Raw genomic sequence first — 20,450 nt, 5'->3', positions numbered from 1 at the left:
CACGTCTGTCTATGGAGCTAGTCTGTATGTCTAGGTAATCGTGTCAAACGTGGCTTTTTTTATGTATCGCTTAGTAAAACTGCATAAACCTAATGTCAAGTTAAACACTGCCCGAACAAGGAGAGGGACCGACTTTGGCGGAAGTCGTGACACCAGCATATCTCTTGACGATGATCGGGCTCGGGCCGACACGGGCTGCTTTATATAATTAACATTTCATTAGTTATTTATTTTCCATTTTTTTTCATTGTGTAGCACATCTCAGTGCAAGAGGCATCAATACAGTCCCTGGTTCGAATCCAGGCTGTATCACATCCAGCCGTGATTGGGAGTCCCATAGGGCGGCGCACAATTGGCCCAGCGTCATCTTGGTTTTGCCGGGGTAGGCCGTCATTGTAAATAAGAATTTGTTCTTAACTGACTTGCCTAGTTAAATAAAGGTTACATTTTAAAAAATGTTGCAATTTTGTAATGTGTTTTGTTTGGTAAATTGTTTTGTAAACATGAATTCATATTTGTTGTGCCACTAAATAAACAATGAAAAAAGACACTTCTTTTTTTTTGTTTCTACTTGATCAGAACAAGTTGTAACTGGACTGTAGCATGTTACTTACTAAAATGTTGTTATAATAAGCTTTTTATTCTAAGAGAAACTAAAATGACCTGGACGCCATGTACAGCATTATAGTCTCTAAAAGGAACATTTTTCCCATCGTCTCTTCCACATGTCATATTCCTTTCATAATGCATCCTTATTTACAAAGCAATTATTATTACTTATTTACAAAGCAATTATTATATTATTATTATTATATATTATTATTAGATATTCTCACAGCGTACATTTGCAAATCCCAAACTCTAAAAGTCATTGGAAAGGTAGATACAAAGTATTTGTGACATGGTGATTTACAATAAAGAATGTAAACAAGAAGCTGTATTTTTATTAACAGTAGTGATGTACAGCTGGTGGCATTTTGAAAACAGGTTTTCACAAGTGTACTGTAGTACTGTAGTGCTGTAGCAGGTGTAGCCCATCATAAAAACAGTGTTTCCTATTAGCAGGACAATAGACTATTCATAGCCCGGCTACTGGAGGTGTGAAACTCCCAGAATTGGCAATATATTTTATGATTAAGTACTCTAAAGTATTACGTTTCAAACTCAAGACGTCATGCAACCGCAAAGTGTCGGAGAGCCATATAGACTGCAAAATAGTTGGGAAGAGATTCCATGGCACATGGTTTATGAATTGACACGAAACTCTTCATTGCCCGGCTGCTGTAGGTGTGAAAGTCCCCCCATTTGGCCCTAACAGTTCTTCATCAACATCTTTATTCCACCATTAATACAATTATGAGAAAAAAAAGAAATGCAGATGCTTATTTAAACTACATTTTAGTTGCACTTCCACCCAGCTCTACAACCACGGGTAAAACCTTGTTGTGATGATCAATGTATTTGTTGCATTGTTGTATCGTCAATTTCTCAAGTCAAAACGTCTTCGCCTTCACCAGTTATTTTTTGCTTGTAGGCGTTGGCAGAGCTACGGATTTAATGTTTTTAGTTGATTCCAAACAAGTTTGGTCGGGTTTAAATCAGGAGACCAAAACATGTATTGATGAAAGAAACAATGTGGTCCCAGAAGCACCTCTCTGACATAGGGGCAGCATATCTCTTGATGATTTCTTCCTCAAAGAAGTCTCGAGCCATGATACCTGAAAAAGGAGGCAACAGTGAACTATTGTGAAACACATAGCAGTCCATGAGGTGTGGGCTACAATATTTGATGTACCTTTTGCTTTGTAAATAGCTAAACATACCATCAAAAATCAAATATGGGCCTGGTCCCTGGCGAGAAATTTCCCCCCACACATGGAGTTTGAGGGGATGCTTGGGACTCGGCTTGCTTGATCTTCTTCCTTTTTTTCTGTAGCAATTTTGAGCCAATTGCTCAAGGGCCACGGTTGATTCGTCTGTGAAGATGGCGTTATTGAATGTCTCGCCAGCTTTGATCTATGCCTGGACCTGCAGGACGCAAAGTTCTTTGTTTGTCAGACGAATCATTGGGTCGAAACTACAGAACAGTACAAAACAAGAAAACACACATAGTTAATATTCTTAAAGGACATATACTATAGAAAATGTCTTACCGAGCCTTTCCATAAATCCATGCAAGTTTCTTCAACTGTCTTTTGACTGTGATTAGAGCGATGTAGATGTTGTGCCATGATGCCAACAGGTTACAGATTGCCTTTGCCGAGCGCTCATCTTCATCCATTAGTGAGTTGATCGCTTGAATAGTCTTGTTGGAAATGGAATACAATGAAAAATGTGCAGCAGACAGTAAAGACCAGCAGTCGATTTATTTAAGCATTATTTGTAGCATTATTAGGCCTACTTTACAGTATTGTAGCCTATTGTACCTGTTCATTTTCCTGGGCTTTCGAGTTCGGCGTAACACAGGCATCTGATGATAGTGTTTGTGAATAGCACTGTCCGTGACCAAAATCCCCAAGTCTCCCAGTATTTTTGAAATGTCTCCAGTAGATTTTCCGTTCCTCCTGAAAGCCCTAATCTGCTCACTTAAATGAATAGAGATCCTGGTCATGGTGCTACAGTATGTTATTACAGCATAACTAAAGTGAGGACAATCAGCGATCTGCTGTATACTTATGGCCTATTTTAACCTGAAAGTCACACCTTTCCAGTATTATTCAGCACGCCCCAAGCTCCACCCTTAACACAGTTACCATTCAAAAACGTGCTGTTTATCTAAAGCAAAATGACATTGCGTCCAAAGAGAACAAACAAAATGGACATCGTTTTCATCAAGACAGCTTCTTTCTATGGCACTACCTGATCGCTCACTGTCGTTTATTTGAATACTATGGTTATTTTTTAAACAAGACATAGAACGTTGGTTGCGATTTCAGTTTAATCTACCAGAAAAGACAGAACAAATAATACAACAAATATTGTGCTTGAACTCAAATATACTAATTCATAAAAAACTGTATCAATTGGAACCTTTAACAAGTGGGAAAAGTAATATTGTTATTATTAACCCTGCTTTATAATTATATAAAAGCCCCTTAGATATTCAATGTTTTTATTTACAGTAGTGGTGGACAGCTGGAGGCATGTTGGTAAATAAAGGTTATATTTCAATTTTAAAAACCTCATCCAGCGAGGGTATCGTTTTCTTAGCGAGGGAGGAGAATCCTCCACCCGGGCGGACTGTGAGAGGATCACGGACAAACGCAATGATATCCTTGGGCATAAGGTAGTCTTCAAATCTGGTGGAGAAGTTGTCCCTCAGATGCTTGATGAAATCTTCCATCACCTCTGTGACAATGCTGCGGCCTGGTCCCTGTGCCTGTCGTTTCTTCAGTGTGCTGGAATGCAGTAGCCTTCCAGATGACAGATGTAAATTGAACAACTCAAGTTTCCTATTAAAGGACTCAAATTTCTCTACCTTGTCCAAGACTGTTTTGCCTTTTTGTTGTAACTGCAGATTTAACCCGTTTAAGTTACAGATTATGTCTGCAAAAAGACATCAGCTTGCAGTTAAATGATTCAGTCTTTCTGCGTCGGGCCTCTGTATGGGATGGGGAGGCCGCTGAAAGTTCTATGCTTAGATTCATAGTTTGTCTGAGATTTAATTATTTGCAAACAGCAATATTTTCATTGCAAATAAGACACACTGGCTTGGCATTGGGAAAAGATGGAGAGATGCACACATATCTTTCAGGACATTTTTCTCTGAAACTTCGATTTTCATTCTCCCCCTTGCTTCTTGATAGTTTTTGAGAGTGACATTTTCTCTAGCTATCAAGCAAATTGTTCTCAACAAATGTTAATGTTACAAAAAGTAGTGTAGCCTACAGTAGGTGACGTAGACCTATTTTTCCCAACAAATCAACGCACAAAGAAATAGACAAAAATTAAAATTGAATAGAGACAAAGTGATATTAGGAGCGTAATCAGATCAAAAACATTATCTTATTGTCACTGAATGTATTATGTACTAATCATATGTGTTAAACATGTTACATTTGTAGTGTAGGCCAATTAATTGTGCTAATATTATATACGTATGATGTTCTGGCCCGCTGTCATCCAAATGTTATGATAGGATTTGAAGCAATAGCCACCCGGGTGTGGTCAACTATTTCAGCACCGTTTCGCACTGCTCTGAGACAAGCATGGGGACTGGTCTTGATAAATCAATGAGATTTTTTATTTTCACTGAATCTCTGTTTGGGTATTGGTTAGATTACAATTAGGGTGTGGAAACGGTCACGTTGTACAGTGCCAGATTTTCCCTAACGGAAACACTGAGGGTTTCGTTTTTTCTTGGAATAGAAACACCATAATATGAATTAAATGAATTAAGCCACATTTTAAATCAATCCCATATACTATGTTCTTACAAAAAAATACTTTAAATTCTCTAGTACAGCCAATATTACAAAAAGTCAAATGCTTCTCAAAGATGCCAACAATGGCAACAATGGCTGACAATTAAATAACGTGCCAGAGTTCTGCGGCAGCATTACGCAACTTTAACAGGAAGAACCACTGTATCAACAAGGCAGGTCCTACAGGCTCTAATTCTGTCTCACCTGGAATACTGCTCAGTTGTGTGGTCAGGTGTCACAAAGAGGGACCTCAGACAATTACATTTGGCTAAGTTCAGGGCAGCATGGCTGGCCCTTAAATGTACACGGAGAGCTAACATTACTAATATGCATGTAAATCTCTCATGGCTCTAAGTGGAGGAGAGATTGACTTCATCATTACTTGTTTTTACAAGAAGTGTTGACATGCTGAAAGCACCGATGTGTCTGTTTAAACTACTAGCACACAGCCAGTAGTTCATACCATTCATACCCCACAAGATATGCCACCAGAGGTCTTATCACAATCCCCAAGTGAAGAACAGACTATGTGAGGCACACAGTACTACATAGAGCAACGTCTACATGGCACTCTATATCAGGTAACTGATACAAGCAGTAGAATCAGATAAATAAAACAGATAAAATACAGCTTATGGAACAGAGGGGACTGTGAAGAGACACACACAGCCACAGAAACACATGTACACATGATAAGACACAAAATATCCCCCATGTAGAACGTAAAACACCAAATATCGAATGCAGAGCAGAATTAGGACGAATCCTGCTAATGATTAAAAACCATAAAAGAGCTGTTCAATTCTACAATCACCTAAAAGGAAATGATGCCCAAACCTACCATACCAAAGCCATCACCCACAGAGACATGAACCTAGAGATGAGTCCCCTAAGCAAGCTGGTCCTGGGGCTCTGCTCCCAAACACAAACAGACCCCACAGAGCCCCAGGCAAGCAAAATATAATTACTTGACACAATGGAAAGAACTAACCAAAATTCAAAGCAAAGTGGAATTCTATTTGGCCCTAAAAAGAGTACACAGTGGCAGAATACCAGACCACTGTGAAAGCTTTGACTATATAGACTCAGTGAGCATAGCCTTGCCATTGAGAGAGATCCCCGTAGGCAGACCTGGCTCTCAAGAGAAGACAGGCTATATGCACACTCCCCACAAAATGAGGTGGAAACTGAGCTGCACTTCCTAACCTCCTGCCCAATGTATATTAGAGACACATATTTCCCTCAGATTACACAGAACCACAAAGAATTAGAAAACAAAATCAAATTTAGTTAAACCCACATATATATTGTGTGAAATACCACAGTGTGCCATCACAGCAGCAAGATGTGTGACCTTTTGCCACAAGAAAAGGGCAACCAGTGAAGAACAAACACCATTATAAATACAACCCATATGTATGTGTATGTATTTATGTATTTATGTATTTATGTATTATGTATTTATCTGTTTATGTTCCCTTTCATACTTCAACTATTTATTTGCACATTGTTACAAAACTGTACATAGCCATAATATAACATTTGAAATGCCTCAATTATTTCTTGTGAGTGTAATGTTCACTGTTGATTTCTGATTGTTTATCACTTTTGTTTGTTATCTATTTTACTCTCTTTGGAAAAATAAACATGTTTCCCATGCCAATAAATATAATTGAATTGAGAGAGAGAATACAATGCATTGAAATATCATTCACACATGGATGCATCTATTCTCTGATTGACTTCATTGTGTTAGTCACCCTGACATTACTATTTTGACAGACACAAAGAACACTAAGAACTCTGCAGGGGAATGTCAGCATGCCAATAGCCACTGCTTCATTTCACACACACACACACACACACACACACAGACACACAGACAAACGCACACAGACAAACGCACACAAATGCTCACACACATTTCTTAAATCTGAGAAACTGGAAGGAAGTATACCTGGTAGTAGTTATTTTATTCTACAGTTCCCAAACCCATTCATCAGGTTGTCTATGAGAAGAAGGAGCTACTGCATTGAACTCGAATGACAAAAAAAATCTGCTAAATTGTACAAAAAACTAAAGAAGTGAAGCCCAGTACATCCAGCTATAGTGTGAATGAATTCTGTGGCCCAGTACATCCAGCTATAGTGTGAATGAATTCTGTGGCCCAGTACCTCCAGCTATAGTGTGAATGAATTCTGTGGCCCAGTACATCCAGCTATAGTGTGAATGAATTCTGTGGCCCAGTACCTCCAGCTATAGTGTGAATGAATTCTGTGGCCCAGTACCTCCAGCTATAGTGTGAATGAATTCTGTGGCCCAGTACATCCAGCTATAGTGTGAATGAATTCTGTGGCCCAGTACCTCCAGCTATAGTGTGAATGAATTCTGTGGCCCAGTACCTCCAGCTATAGTGTGAATGAATTATGTGGCCCAGTACCTCCAGCTATAGTGTGAGTGAATTCTGTGGCCCAGTACATCCAGCTATAGTGTGAATGAATTCTGTGGCCCAGTACCTCCAGCTATAGTGTGAATGAATTCTGTGGCCCAGTACCTCCAGCTATAGTGTGAATGAATTCTGTGGCCCAGTACCTCCAGCTATAGTGTGAATGAATTCTGTGGCCCAGTACCTCCAGCTATAGTGTGAATGAATTCTGTGGCCCAGTACCTCCAGCTATAGTGTGAATGAATTCTGTGGCCCAGTACCTCCAGCTATAGTGTGAATGAATTCTGTGGCCCAGTACCTCCAGCTATAGTGTGAATGAATTCTGTGGCCCAGTACCTCCAGCTATAGTGTGAATGAATTCTGTGGCCCAGTACATCCAGCTATAGTGTGAATGAATTCTGTGGCCCAGTACCTCCAGCTATAGTGTGAATGAATTCTGTGGCCCAGTACCTCCAGCTATAGTGTGAATGAATTCTGTGGCCCAGTACCTCCAGCTATAGTGTGAATGAATTCTGTGGCCCAGTACCTCCAGCTATAGTGTGAGTGAATGTTGTAGCCCAGTACCTCTAGTTATACTGTGAGTGAATGTTGTGGCCCAGTATCTCTAGCTATACTGTGAGTGAATGTTGTGGCCCAGTACCTCTAGTTATACTGTGAGTGAATGTTGTGGCCAAGTACCTCTAGTTATACTGTGAGTCAATGTTGTGGCCCAGTACCTCGAGTTATACTGTGAGTGAATGTTGTGGCCCAGTACCTCTAGTTATACTGTTAGTGAATGTTGTGGCCCAGTACCTCGAGTTATACTGTGAGTGGATGTTGTGGCCCAGTACCTCTAGTTATACTGTGAGTGAATGTTGTGGCCCAGAACCTCTAGTTATAGTCTGAGTGAATGTTGTGGCCCAGTACATCCAGTTTTGTCTGAGTGAATGTTGCAGGTGTAAGAACCTGCAGGGTAGACACCTTTTCCCCCTGCATTCAATACTCTAGAGGTCTCTGCCCTCACTAGTGGACTCTCTTTATTGATTACCAGTCCTGATAAATGTTTTGGGGAACAATGTCTCTTCAATATCTGGAACAAGTGCACTGCATCTAATGTAGAAGTACTCCTGAAACTAGTTTAGGAAATAAGTGTCAGCAGTCGGCTGTTAACATGAGCAATAGGTTCTCAGGCCAGGCCGTGTGTCTGAATGGGAAAGAGGTGGAGACAACATAAAACACACTTCCCAAAGCAGCCCCAAAGTGAATAAAGCCTTATTTAAAATGAATGGAAAATGGACACGGCCAATAAAAGCAAATGACAGCTCTTCAGTTGACATACAGCAGGAGAGCGGCCATCGGAGTCTTTTATCAAGCCATTGGCTTAGAGTTACTATATCAAACTCAAGACAGCCAACCAGCCAGCACAACTTTGATCAAATATTTAACATGGTCAGGTATAATTTTGCAATGTCACAATACACACAGTGATGCTAAAAGCATCTGACTCGGGATAAATATGAGCTACAGGTGTTTGTTTGGTGTGGATGTTAGATGTATGTTATTTACAGGGAGAGACAGACTCATGGTGTGTGTGTTTTAGCAGTGTGTGTGCGTGCGTGTGTGTGTGTGTGTGTATTTCCATTAACAGGTAGATGAGTGAAGTGCCGTGGGACGAGAGTTCTTCACGTTGTTATCTCTGTTATCCTATCTTTCATTCACTGCTCTAAATTGGCATGGCTTTGCTATTGGGAACAAACTATCAACCTATTCGTCATCTCCAGGGAAGAATGGCAAGAGGCATAGAGGGCAACTGCTATTTACAAATGACAGCACAATTTATTTGGCTGGGCAAAAAAACTTCTGAAAATGTCAATTCAGAATTTCTAGTATACTAGTTATCCTTTGTTACTGGTCTTCCGTTTTCCTCCATGAGCCTGAATGTATTTTGTACTCACAGCTATAGCCTAGTAGTAACAGGGGAGTCTGGGAAAGAAAGAGCAAAGTTCTAAATCTTTCTTTGACCTTTTCCTCCTCTCTTCTCCTCTCCCAAGGTGTCTACAATCAGTCTGTGGGCTGGAGGCACCAGGGGACAAAAGAGGAATGGTGTTAGCCATGGCGCTAAACGCCCGGAGCACTGTTCTGATTGCAGCCTTCGGCAAGGATGCAGACGTGGGAACTAGGAGTTGGCCTGATGTATGAGTCGTGAGACAATAGAATTAGGAATTTGAATAAGAGAACGGACAGAAATCTTCATACGGTGGATACATTTTGCCCTTGTGGTCAGGGAGCTGGTCAACCATGGTTTGCCAGTGCTGTGATAAGATATTATGCAATAGCACTCACAGCTTTCCAAAAAAACTAAAATGTGACATTTATGGTCTGTTTACATATAGTTTATAGGTTATTTATAAAAAATGATTGTATAAAACCCATATGAACAGTATTTATGACAATACTTGTGTATTACAATAATTCTATTAGACAATTTCTGATATATCACATGCCTTAATTAATTTCCCTGCTTTTACTTCCCTGCTTTTATTTCCCTCTACTGCCATTCATTCAGATTAGACTGGTTTGGATTTCTCCCTGGCCAATATGGCTGAATTTCCATGACCGTGAATGGAGAGGAGAGTGACAGTGAATGCAGAGGAGAGGAGAGTGACAGTGAATGGAGAGGAGAGGAGAGTGACAGTGAATGGAGAGGAGAGGAGAGTGACAGTGAATGGAGAGGAGAGGAGACAGTGAATGGAGAGGAGACAGTGAATGGAGAGGAGAGGAGAGTGACAGTGAATGTAGAGGAGAGGAGAGTGACAGTGAATGGAGAGAATCCAAACTTTGTTTATTGTTCCCATTAATGAGTGATCAGGACTTGTGTTCCTCTCTGAACACAGCAATCACTGCTAACACTCAGGCTGACGTTCTGGTCCAATACACATGAGACACAACACTCATCATGGGAACATAACAGTAGAACAATTCCAGAGGAGAGGAGAGGAGAGGAGAGGAGAGGAGAGGAGAGGAGAGGAGAGGAGAGGAGACAGCTGTTATAGTAAGATGTGAATTAGATTTTGTAGGAAGGTATTTGGTAACTCAACAATTACCTTTTATAATATACAACCTAATAATAGAAGCTAATAATAGTTCAGTGCTTAGGTTATGTTCTCTCACACATCAATGCATAATCCCACTTCACAACTCGTTGACTGTACCATTTTATTCAGTGAGCACACTAATTACTGAAGTGGGGGCCAAGTCATCATAATGCTAGACTGGTCTTCCCATAAGGCTTAGAACAGTGGTGGAAAAAGTACTAAGTTGTCATACTTGAGTAAAAGTAAAGATACCTTAATATAAAATGACTCAAGTAAAAGTAAAAGTCCCCCAGTAAAGTACCAGTTGAGTAAAAGTCTAAAAGTATTTGGTTTTAAAATACTTAAGTATCAAAAGTAAATGGAATTGCTAAAATGTACTTAAGTATCAAAAGTAAATGGAATTGCTAAAATGTACTTAAGTATCAAAAGTAAAAGTATAAATAATTTTAAATTCCTTACATTAAACCAGACGGCACAATAGATTTTTTATTTTTCTATTGACGATAGCCAGAGGCTAACACTCAGACATCATTTACAAACGAAGCATTTGTGTTTAGTGAGTCTGCCAGTTCAGATGCAGTAGGGATGACCAGGGATTTGTGTGTGAATTGGACAATGTTCCTGTCAAATGTAACGAGTACTTTTGGTTGTCAGGGAAAATGTATGGAGTAAAAAGTACTTTATTTTCTTTCGGAATGTAGGGAAGTGAAAGTAAAAGTTGCCAAAAATATGAACAGTAAAGTAAAGTACAGATACGCCCCCAAAATAGTTGTACTTTAAAGTAGTTTTACTTAATACTTTACACCACTGCTTAGAAGGGAGATACGTACCTTATGTCTGGCTCTGGGAGCGAACGGAAGGCTTGATCTGGAGTAAGACTGCGTCAGTTGAAGCGACAAGGGCTAGCTAACTTTCATTTTAATATATGATAGATTTGAATTGGGATTGTTGAGCTGCACTGCACTTATCAAATGTGCTCTTGTCAGGAGCACACAGGAGCAGCCATATTCCTATACTGACCAAAGCTGCTGTACTGCCACAAGTCCCAACCCACAACCATGGCAAACGCCTTTCCATCCTCTGGGTATCTGTGATGATGTATTATATCATAATCCTGAATGAATAAATGTTCCATTCTCTTCCCATATCTCCTGTCGCCTCAAAGCTGAACCAAACCATCACTGGGGCCCATATCCCAGCACAGATCTGTCCTGACTGTAGGATGGTTTCATCATTCACTGATGTTGGTAATGGTTCCTGACACAGTGGAGCTATAAGCTGCTTAAATGACATTTTAGTTACTCAGCCGACACTCTTATCCAGGGCAATTTAAAGTGGAGAGTGCAACATTTTCATACTTCTTGGTACTATTCCCCTGTGGGGATCAATCCCACCATCCTGGCATTGCAAGTGCCATGCTCTACCAACTGAGCTACATGGGACCTAAATAAATACATAATTGAATCATCCTGGATCAATGCTCATCAGAACCCCCCCCCCCCCCCCCCCCCCCATCCAAACTATGTATAATACAATACTTTTTCATTACATTGCACAAGTTAAAACCTATTTCAAACAACTTCCTGGGTTTCCATACTCTCATTAAAAACTCAGTCTGACTTTGACATTCTGTATTTAACCTTGGTCTGGGTATTACCATGTAAAAACCTAACAGTGTTCTTATATTCCAGTGTAATCTGATGAACACATGTTGGATCCTCCACTTTGTCTTTCTATATCCTGCTCTATCCATCAGTCATCCCTCACTCCTCTCCTCCTCTGCTCCTCTCATCTTCACATTGTCCCCACAACCTTGAATCTGTTCTGTGCTCACCTTGGCTTGGAGGGTTTTTTAATTAAGCAAATAATGGCTTTGCTGAAATAGATTTCTCTGAAAAAAGAACCATATGCCTACTTTTGTTCCCACTGACTCAGCATGATTTCTTTATTTAACTACCACTTTCAATACAGGAAAATCCCCCTCTTTTCATCAGGCTCATTTAAACATCTTTCATGAATATATGGAAGGCACTAGGGGAGAACAGTGCTTTAAAAAAAAAATCCAGTCACCATTGTAAGGTGCTAAGCATACAGTATATTTTGAGTGTGTGTCTGTCTCTGTGTTTCTGTGTCTGTCTGTGTGTTTCTGTGTGTGTTTGGGCAGGAATGGTTTATCCCAACATACAAAACATTGACAAGGGATACAATTATTATTGAGTTGTTCTGGAACAGGAATAATGCTATCTCTGAATTGACATATATCATCAAGGTACCACTTACATAAGGATCTGTTATTTTTTCTTATAATGAATACAAAACACTTCACTCTTTCTCTATTCACTACGTAATCTGTTTCCCTGAGAGAGAGAAAGGTTTGCATCATAAAGCCTCAGAATAAGAGGGAGAGAGAGAGGGAGAAGGAGAAGGGGTGGGAGAGGAAGAGGGAGAGGGCAAAGGGGTGAGAGAAGGAGAGGGAGAAGGAGAAGTAGAAGGGAGGGAGAGGGAGAAGGAGAAGGGGTGAGAGGGAGAAGAAGGAGAAGTGGTGAGAGAGGGAGAAGGAGAAGGAGGAGAGGGAGAAGGAGAGGGATAAGTAGAAGGGGTGAGAGAGGGAGAGGGAGATGGAGAAGGGGTGAGAGAGGGAGAAGGAGAAGGAGAAGGAGAAGGGGTGAGAGAGGGAGAAGGAGAAGGGGTGAGAGAGGGAGAAGGAGAGGGGGAGGGAGAAGGAGAAGGAGAGGGAGAGGGGGAAGGGGTGAGAGAGAGTCCTAGAGAAAAGGGAGGAAACAGAGGAGTGTGTTTATTTATTCATCAGTCAGAAGTCTGAGCCATTTCTAACGTCTGGAGCCAGAATTCATGCTGCATTTCTTTCATCTTTCTGCCTTTTGAGAAAGAGAGAGACAGAGTGAGAGTGAGCATCAGAGAGAGTGAGAGTGTGAGAGAGAAAGAGATAGAGAGAGAGATGAATGCAGTGTGACAATACAGGTATGACATCTCATTGGCTAAGATGAAGGATGAATACCAGGTACCAGAGTGGAGAGATCTACTTAAACTGAGGCCTTGTGAACAGTTATCCCATGTACAGGTATGTATTACAAATGGAAAATCAACTTGAATGTTACAATAACCATTGTGTGTTCCTTTAACTTGTTTATGTTCAGGGATTATGAGTGTGGAGTGTTAAAGTTAATTAATGATGAACAGTGGTGTCACAGAACTTCATGCTCCAGAATTCAAGACATTGCTAAGGAAAACACAACATACTCACAAAGCCAACTACATTCCTGGTGTTCGAAAAGATCTGTGCAGTTTGGTAGAGTTAAAATGTCACCTATTGAGTGTAAATGTCACTCTAAACTAGAGTAAGTGAGAGAGCAGCAGAAGAGAGTAGAGGTAGTCTATGCAAAGGGGAGAGCGAGAGAGTGTAGGCTAGATTGATAGAGACTGCGCTGCTCATTCTAGCCTCATTCTTTCCAGCAACTCAACTCTGAAATCACTTCCACTGGTAAAAATGTTTCCCATGATTCCTCTGGGGTTTTTATCTGTTCAAAGGGCTGAGTGAGGCTGAACAGGGTGAGGAGCGTGCAGGCGGGTCTTCTGAGGCTCTACCACATGCAAATCAGCTAACTTTAATATTAACCATGATGCCCTGCAAAGCGTGTCCAGGGCTTAGAGAGAGAGAGAGAGAGAGAGAGAGAGAGAGAGAAGCCACACGTTTGCAGTTGAGAGAAGAGATCAGGGAGGGAGGGAGGGAGGGAGGGAGGGAGGGAGGGAGGGAGGGAGGGAGGGAGGGAGGGAGGGAGGGAGAAGTTCAAATGGCATCTTAGTGTATATTGATAAGAGCCTGATAAGGAATCAATTACAGGTATAAAATATGGCCCATGATAATCTCTACCATCTGTAGTTCTGACAGCCCATATTTCACGCCACATCCACGATTGGATCAGATTCAACCAGCCAGAAGTCTAGGATATGCAACCAAAGGATTTCAGCATCTTGTACTGGAGACTCCTTTAGCTTACACAAACATAAACATAAAAATGTAGCATTCTTTTCAAGGAATTGAAGGCAGGAATAATGATGCCTGTTTATGATGTGGAATTATATAATCGTATCCTAGAGAGAATATTGCAGTAACAACAACAGCGGATGAGTGGGAGAGAGAGAGAAAGAAAGGCATATTCTTTTGAAGGTCTTTTAAGTTCAGTAGAGAGAGCTCCTACGTGGTATGGATTTTACATATATCATCTGAGATAGCTAGTCAGTAACATGAAAGTGAGTTGGTGTGGTTGCTTACCTGATCTGTGAACTGTAAGGGGGGAAATTAATGGTGTATGCTTCAATGTGGAATAAATCAGATGAGTCCAACACCATCATCTGTCCATCATCTGTCTCCTGATAGCCTACTGTATGTTATGTATGAATCCAACACCAGCCCCTAGCTGTGTCTCACCCTGATCTGTTTCACCTGTCGTTGTGTTCGTCTCCACCCCCTCCAGGTGTTGCCCATCTTCCCCATTATCCCAGTGTATTTATACCTGTGTTCTCTGTTTGTCTGTTGCCAGTTCGTTTTGTTTCGTCGAGCCTACCAGTGGTTTTCTCTTGCTCCTGTCTTTTCTCTAGTTCCTGTTTTCTAGTTATCCTGGTTTTGACCATTCTGCCTGCCCTGGCCCTGAGCCTTTCCTGCCCTGGCCCTGAGCCTTTCCTGCCCTGAGCCTTTCCTGTCTGCCGTTCTGTACCTTTTGGACTCTGCTCTGGATTACTGACATCTCCCTACCATTGACCTGTTGTTTGCCTGCCACCTGTTTTTGTCATACACTTTTGTAACTTTGAAACTCTGTGCATCTGGGTCTTCTCCTGAACCTCGACAGTATGAACTGGCCATGACGGACCAAGCAGACTTGGACCAGCTCCAACAATGCCGTCTCCTCCCAAGGAGCCACCATTGTATGGCACGAGGCATTGCTTCATGGTCTTATGGAAGGGTTCCAGACCTTGTCCGAACGCCATGACTGCGCATTGAACACATTGCTGGAGCAATTCCGCAGGTTGTCTGTCAGGCAGCCTACCAAAACAGTAACCTCCCAGCCCCTCAGTTAACCGGCTGTTAGCAGTGAAGCCTCCCAGGCCTCCTGGGTTTCCGAGAACACCACTTACCTCCCCTGGAATGCTTCACTAGAGAGTCGGGAACATGAGAGTGTTCTCTCATCATTGAGCTGCAGCCCTCCTCCTTCCCCTCGGACCTCTAGAAGATAACGTACCTCATCATGCTGATGTCTGGGAGGGCTCTCGCCTGAGCTACAGCCGTTTGGGAACAACAGTCGGCCGTATGCTTCAGTCTGGAGGAGTTTGTGGTGGAGGTGAAGAAGGTATTTGATTCTCCATTGTATTGGAGAGAGGCTGCTGGAAATTACTTCAGCTTCCACAAGACTCCCACAGTGTGGCAGAATATGCGGTGGATTTCCGCATGTTGGCAGCGGAGAGTGCCTGGAACCTGGAATCGTTGTTCGACACGTTCCTGCACGGATTATGGGAGGAAGTGAAGGACGAGCTAGTGGCCCAGGAAATACCAATGGATCTCGACTTGCTCACTGTCTTGACCATCCGGATTGATGGGCAGCTACGCGAACGTAGGAAGGAGAGGAGGTCCTATTCCACTTTCCCGCCCAACGATTCCACCTCTCCTTTGAGGCATCCCGGAAGCCCCCGATGTCTCCGTGGCCGAGAGGACCCGAGGCTACCTGAGTTCCCCGAGAGTCTCCGAAGTCTGCCGATTCACCTCTTCCCGATCTCATGCAACTAGGCAGAGCTAGGCTGTCCCCAACCAGAGCTAGGCTGTCCCCAACCAGAGCTAGGCTGTCCCCAACCAGAGCTAGGCTGTCCCCAAACAGAGCTAGGCTGTCCCCAACTTCTACACCGGCTCCACACAAAGAGTTGCCTTGTCACACCTCCCTGGATTACTGACCCTGAGCCTGCCTGCCGTTCTGTACCTTTCTGACTCTGCTCTGGATTACTGACCTCTGCTTGACCTGTCGTTTGCCTTCCCCCCCTGTTTTTGTAATAAACCTTTGTTACTTCGAAACTGTCTGCATCTGGGTCTTCTCCTGAGCCTTGAAAAGCTGTCTCCTGGTAGCCTAATGTACGGTATGTCAGAGTTCTCATGGATCGGTTATCTCAAGAATACATTCAAATGCAATTGATGATGAATTCTATGAGGGATACAAGGTTTTTAAATACTCATTAACCACATAAAAGGAAGGTAATTCCTTTGTGATTGTATTTATGGTCTGACAATGATTGCTTGAAGTATAAAGTGTACTTTTTATCAGGTTGTATACTGGTCACTGGCCTAAATGGAGAGAAGCTCTAGGCCTGTTTTTATATAGGTAGTCGGGTGTCAGTGAAGACATAGGTATAGTCTGTGTGTCCTCAGTGGTATACTGTTTGAAAGGCTATGACGAACATCAAAACCAGCCACTGGGGTTTGTAACCTGGGGGCAATTTGTCTCTTCTCTCAGACATAATTTGACACCTGAGAATGTAAATGGATGTAGCTCTTATCAAAGCCATCACTCTGACATTCGAATTCAACCTGGGCTATTCAGAATGGGTGTCCTATATCTCACAGAGCTGGCAGAGATGTTCTGAACTAGCATGTAGGGCTCTCTACTGCTGACTTAAAGGTCAGGGTCGGGGTGAAACAAACAGTCATGTTTACATCTCAACATGCCCACTGTACATACCACAATGCTGCTATAGGAATCACATCACATCAGTGATGAGAGAAGATAATAGCTGCCCTTATTCCTGATCACGTCCTGAGACAACCCATGAAACTGAGACTGTCATCATATTTCCAAACACAGTCTGGCCTGGCATGGAGAACGTTTGACAGGTCCATTACACAAACTCCCACCTTGCCCTTCTCAGAATCACAGAACACAATGAAAAGAAGGCTGGGATGACACAGACAGGCAAAGACCGCTGGTTAAATAGTTATGGCAGCCCTGCTATGAAGGAGTCCATGTGCGCACAATTAAGCAGGTGTTGTTGGGTTACAGTCAGAGCTGATTACACATGAAGGCCTTTCAGAGAAGGGGTGGAGGGTGAAAAGACATGAGCCCCCCCCCCCCCCCCCCCCCCCCTTACATACCAATTCATCTTCTATTGGTCTACACTCTTAGAATAAAGGATTCCAAAAGTTATTTTTGTCTGTCCCCACTAGAGAACCCTTTTTGGTTCCTGGTAGAACCCTTCTGGGTTCTGTGGAATGGGAATCTACCCGGAACCAAAAAGGGATCTACTTGGAACCAAAAGGATTCTTCAACGGTTTATGCTATGGGGACAGCCGAAAAACCATTTTAGGTTCTAGATAGCATATTTGCTAAAAGAGTGTATTATGTGGGGGGGGACCTATTTCTCACTCTATCTCTCTCAATTCAATAAAATTTCAATTCAAGGCGCTTTATTGGCATGGGAAACATGTTAACATTGCCAAAGCAAGTGAGGTAGATAATATACAAAAGTTAAATAAACAATAAAAATGAACAGTAAACATTCTAGCTCTCTCTCTCTCTCTATCTCTCTCTCTCTCTAGCTCTCTATCTCTCTCTCTCTCTCTCTAGCTCTCTATCTCTCTCTCTCTCTAGCTCTCTCTCTAGCTATCTCTCTCTCTAGCTCTCTCTCTCTCTAGCTCTCTCTCTTACTCTAGCTTTCTCTCTAGCACTCAGCGATGATGTCATATTTGTGTATATGAGATGAAAGAGGTGTACAAAGATCTCAAATACAGCACAGAAAAGTCAGATTAGAATGATTTGGAAAAACATGTTAAAAATAATATATGAATAAAGATGAGGGAGGCATTTAGACAGCACAAAAAAAGTCTGAGTAGTAGACCTTTATCAATGCCATCTAATCTAGATGTAGTTCATTATAATAATAAACCATGAATATCAATGAGGGAGACTTGACTAGAAGACAAAATGTCTAATTTAGAGGAGTTTACCTTTAACTGCAGGCACCAGGACTGAACTCTCACCAGAAAAAAGGCCTGTGCATAAATCACCTCAAATCCTCTTCAGGCTGACACACGCAAGGCACACGTGCACACACACACACACACACACATTGAGCAATATAATTCCTCCATCTGCATGGACCCATTCTCTTAGGTAAATTGCATCACCAAAGTTAATGTGTTATCTTCATGGAGATGCATGGCACTACCTGCCAGCTATTTGCTCACTCATAGACCTCTTTCTGTCAAAACCAAAGTGAAAGTTCCTCAATTACTTTGACAAAGTGTGTGTGTGCGTGCGTGTGTGTGTGTGCTCGTAAGTGCATGTGCGTAAAGGCATGTGTGTGTTTCCGTGTGTGTGGGTGCGTCTGTGTGTACGTCCTACTCTTAAACATCTGAATGGGACCTGTGGCACCTCCCAGTAGTGTGTCTGTATATATCCCTCCCCCAAGACTCTGGCTGTCAGAATTACAGTGTACTGAGCCCAGGGGTACTGTATGGACACAGCAGAGCACAGCAGACTGACATACTCTGTTGTATTTATAGAGCTGGCCTGCTGTCCTTTTGTCCTGATGCCCCATGCTCAGGGGAGTATGCATGGCTAAACAATAGCTCAGGAACCTAAATAACTATGGGATTAATATTTTAATGACAGAAGAGAGAGAGAAAGAGGGAGCTTAAATTCATCACCGCAAAACAAATGAAAGTGATTTACTGTGTGTGTGTGTGTGTGTGTGTGTGTGTGTGAAGGAGGTTCAAAATAAAATAAAAATGCAAAAAACAAACAGCAGGAGACAGACAGAAGAGAATCAGCTGTCTGTCACAGCAGATTTCTGGAAAACCAGGTTATGGTATGCAGAAGCAGAAAATATCAGTCCCCCAGCTTCAAATCACTGTGTCACCCTCCCACATATGAAATAACAGGGTTATAAATTCATGCGTGCCAGTAACCTAGATTTCTAAATGTTTGATTTGGCTGCTGGTCTCCTGTTGCTTAACTAGGACCCATAGAGGCAGAGCTAGACCTCTCCTCTTCTCACCGCTTTGATGTCTTGGCTAAGCAGAGGTCATGAAACGATGAGAAAGTGTGTGTGTGTCTGTCTGTCTGTCCGAATGATCCCAGTCATTTAAAGTAGGGCTGGAGCAAACACTATGACACAAATAAATAAGCCACCACCAAAGAACAGCCTATTGGCATGAAGGACAGCGTTTAAGAGACCTAACCCGGGGATGATATGTGTGTGGGCACCAGATTAGACCAGTTTATCAAAAGAGTGCCAAAACCACACCACATCACATCAACAGATTCCATTAATTAAGTTATAGGTCAATTGATTCCAGTCAACAGCAGTCACACCCTCTGAGACCCCCCCACAAACACAACAACAAACACTCATACATGAATGAAATCAGACAGTACACAAGTGTGTGTGTGTGTGTGTGTGTGTGTGTGTGTGTGTGTGTGTGAGAGAGAGAGAGAGACACACACAGGGAGACACAGAGAGACACAGAGAGAGAGACGGGGAGATATTAGGAGTTCTCTCTCTATGTGTTGCCTTTTCCTCTTGTAATTTTTCTTTTGTTTAATTCTCTCTCGCTTTATTCAGATTCAAATCCCCCGCACAGAGCAGAGCAGAGAAGAGCTTCAAAACACGATGTGGGGCTTGTTTACTCCGGCAGCACAGGACGACGCTGGGACATTGGCTAGAGTATAAAGATCACAGGGAAGAAATCGACAAAGAGGAAGACTTTGATTATGTTGAGCTAATACATGGGGTTCACATTCAAAGTGAGGTTTTGTCATTGCTTATTGTGAAAAAAACAGAAGAGAAAGAATAATACAATATGCATATGCTGTGCGGGTGCAAAGCTCCTTGTTTGATGTTTTAGAATAGAATCACAGTTTGTTATTTGTTTTTCTGCTATTCTAGGATCAGAAATAAATGACAATTGCCTTGATGTCTGTTAATATCATGCAGTAGTTATTAAGGCTTTGAGATAGTCTGCATTATCAGTGCATTGCGTTAAAATGGCATGTGCTGTTACATGAATCAAAGCGTTTAAATAATACTAATATGTTAAAAGAATGTACAGTACTATACTGTATTTCCCAATGGTACCAGTTTAAAAGAGCGCACATACAGTGCCTTCAGGAAGTACTCACACCTTATTGCCATATTGTTGTGCTGTAGCTTGAATTTAAAATGGAGGAAATTTACAATTTTTTTTGTCACTGGTCTACACACAATACCCCATAATGTCAAAGTGGAATTATATATTTATACATTTTACAAATGAACTAAAAATTAAAAGCTGTAGTAAAAATGTGCTTAAAAAGTCACAATAAGTTGCAATAATGTGTGCAATAATAGTGTTTAACATGATCTTTGAATGACTACCTAATCTCTGTATCCCACACAATTATCTGTAATCGTTAAGGAGTTTTTACAAATAAAAAAGGAACTGAATGGAGCTAAGCACAGGCAAAATCCTAA

The 20,450-nt window shown here is 41.8% G+C and overlaps 1 long non-coding RNA gene across 2 annotated transcripts in view; it reads left to right on the top strand.

Annotated features, from left to right (window-relative positions):
• LOC149976969 (uncharacterized) overlaps positions 1 to 19,949 on the top strand; it is a 51,715-nt gene extending 31,766 nt beyond the window's left edge. The window contains exons 1-2 of one of the 2 annotated variants that reach the window (XR_016487057.1): positions 12,722 to 13,023; positions 19,563 to 19,949. This is a non-coding gene — a long non-coding RNA (uncharacterized LOC149976969). Of the gene's footprint in view, positions 1 to 12,721; positions 13,024 to 19,562 lie in introns of those variants that run through there. The other variant, XR_016487056.1, reaches the window with a different exon arrangement.
• The last annotated feature ends 501 nt before the right edge of the window (positions 19,950 to 20,450 follow it).

Source organism: Oncorhynchus mykiss, chromosome 16, assembly GCF_057628025.1.
Source record: "Oncorhynchus mykiss isolate SJ-2025 chromosome 16, ASM5762802v1, whole genome shotgun sequence".
In the NCBI taxonomy this organism is placed as follows: domain Eukaryota; kingdom Metazoa; phylum Chordata; class Actinopteri; order Salmoniformes; family Salmonidae; genus Oncorhynchus; species Oncorhynchus mykiss.
Note: the sequence above shows the minus strand (reverse complement) of the source record. Positions and strands in the feature narration are given on the sequence as shown.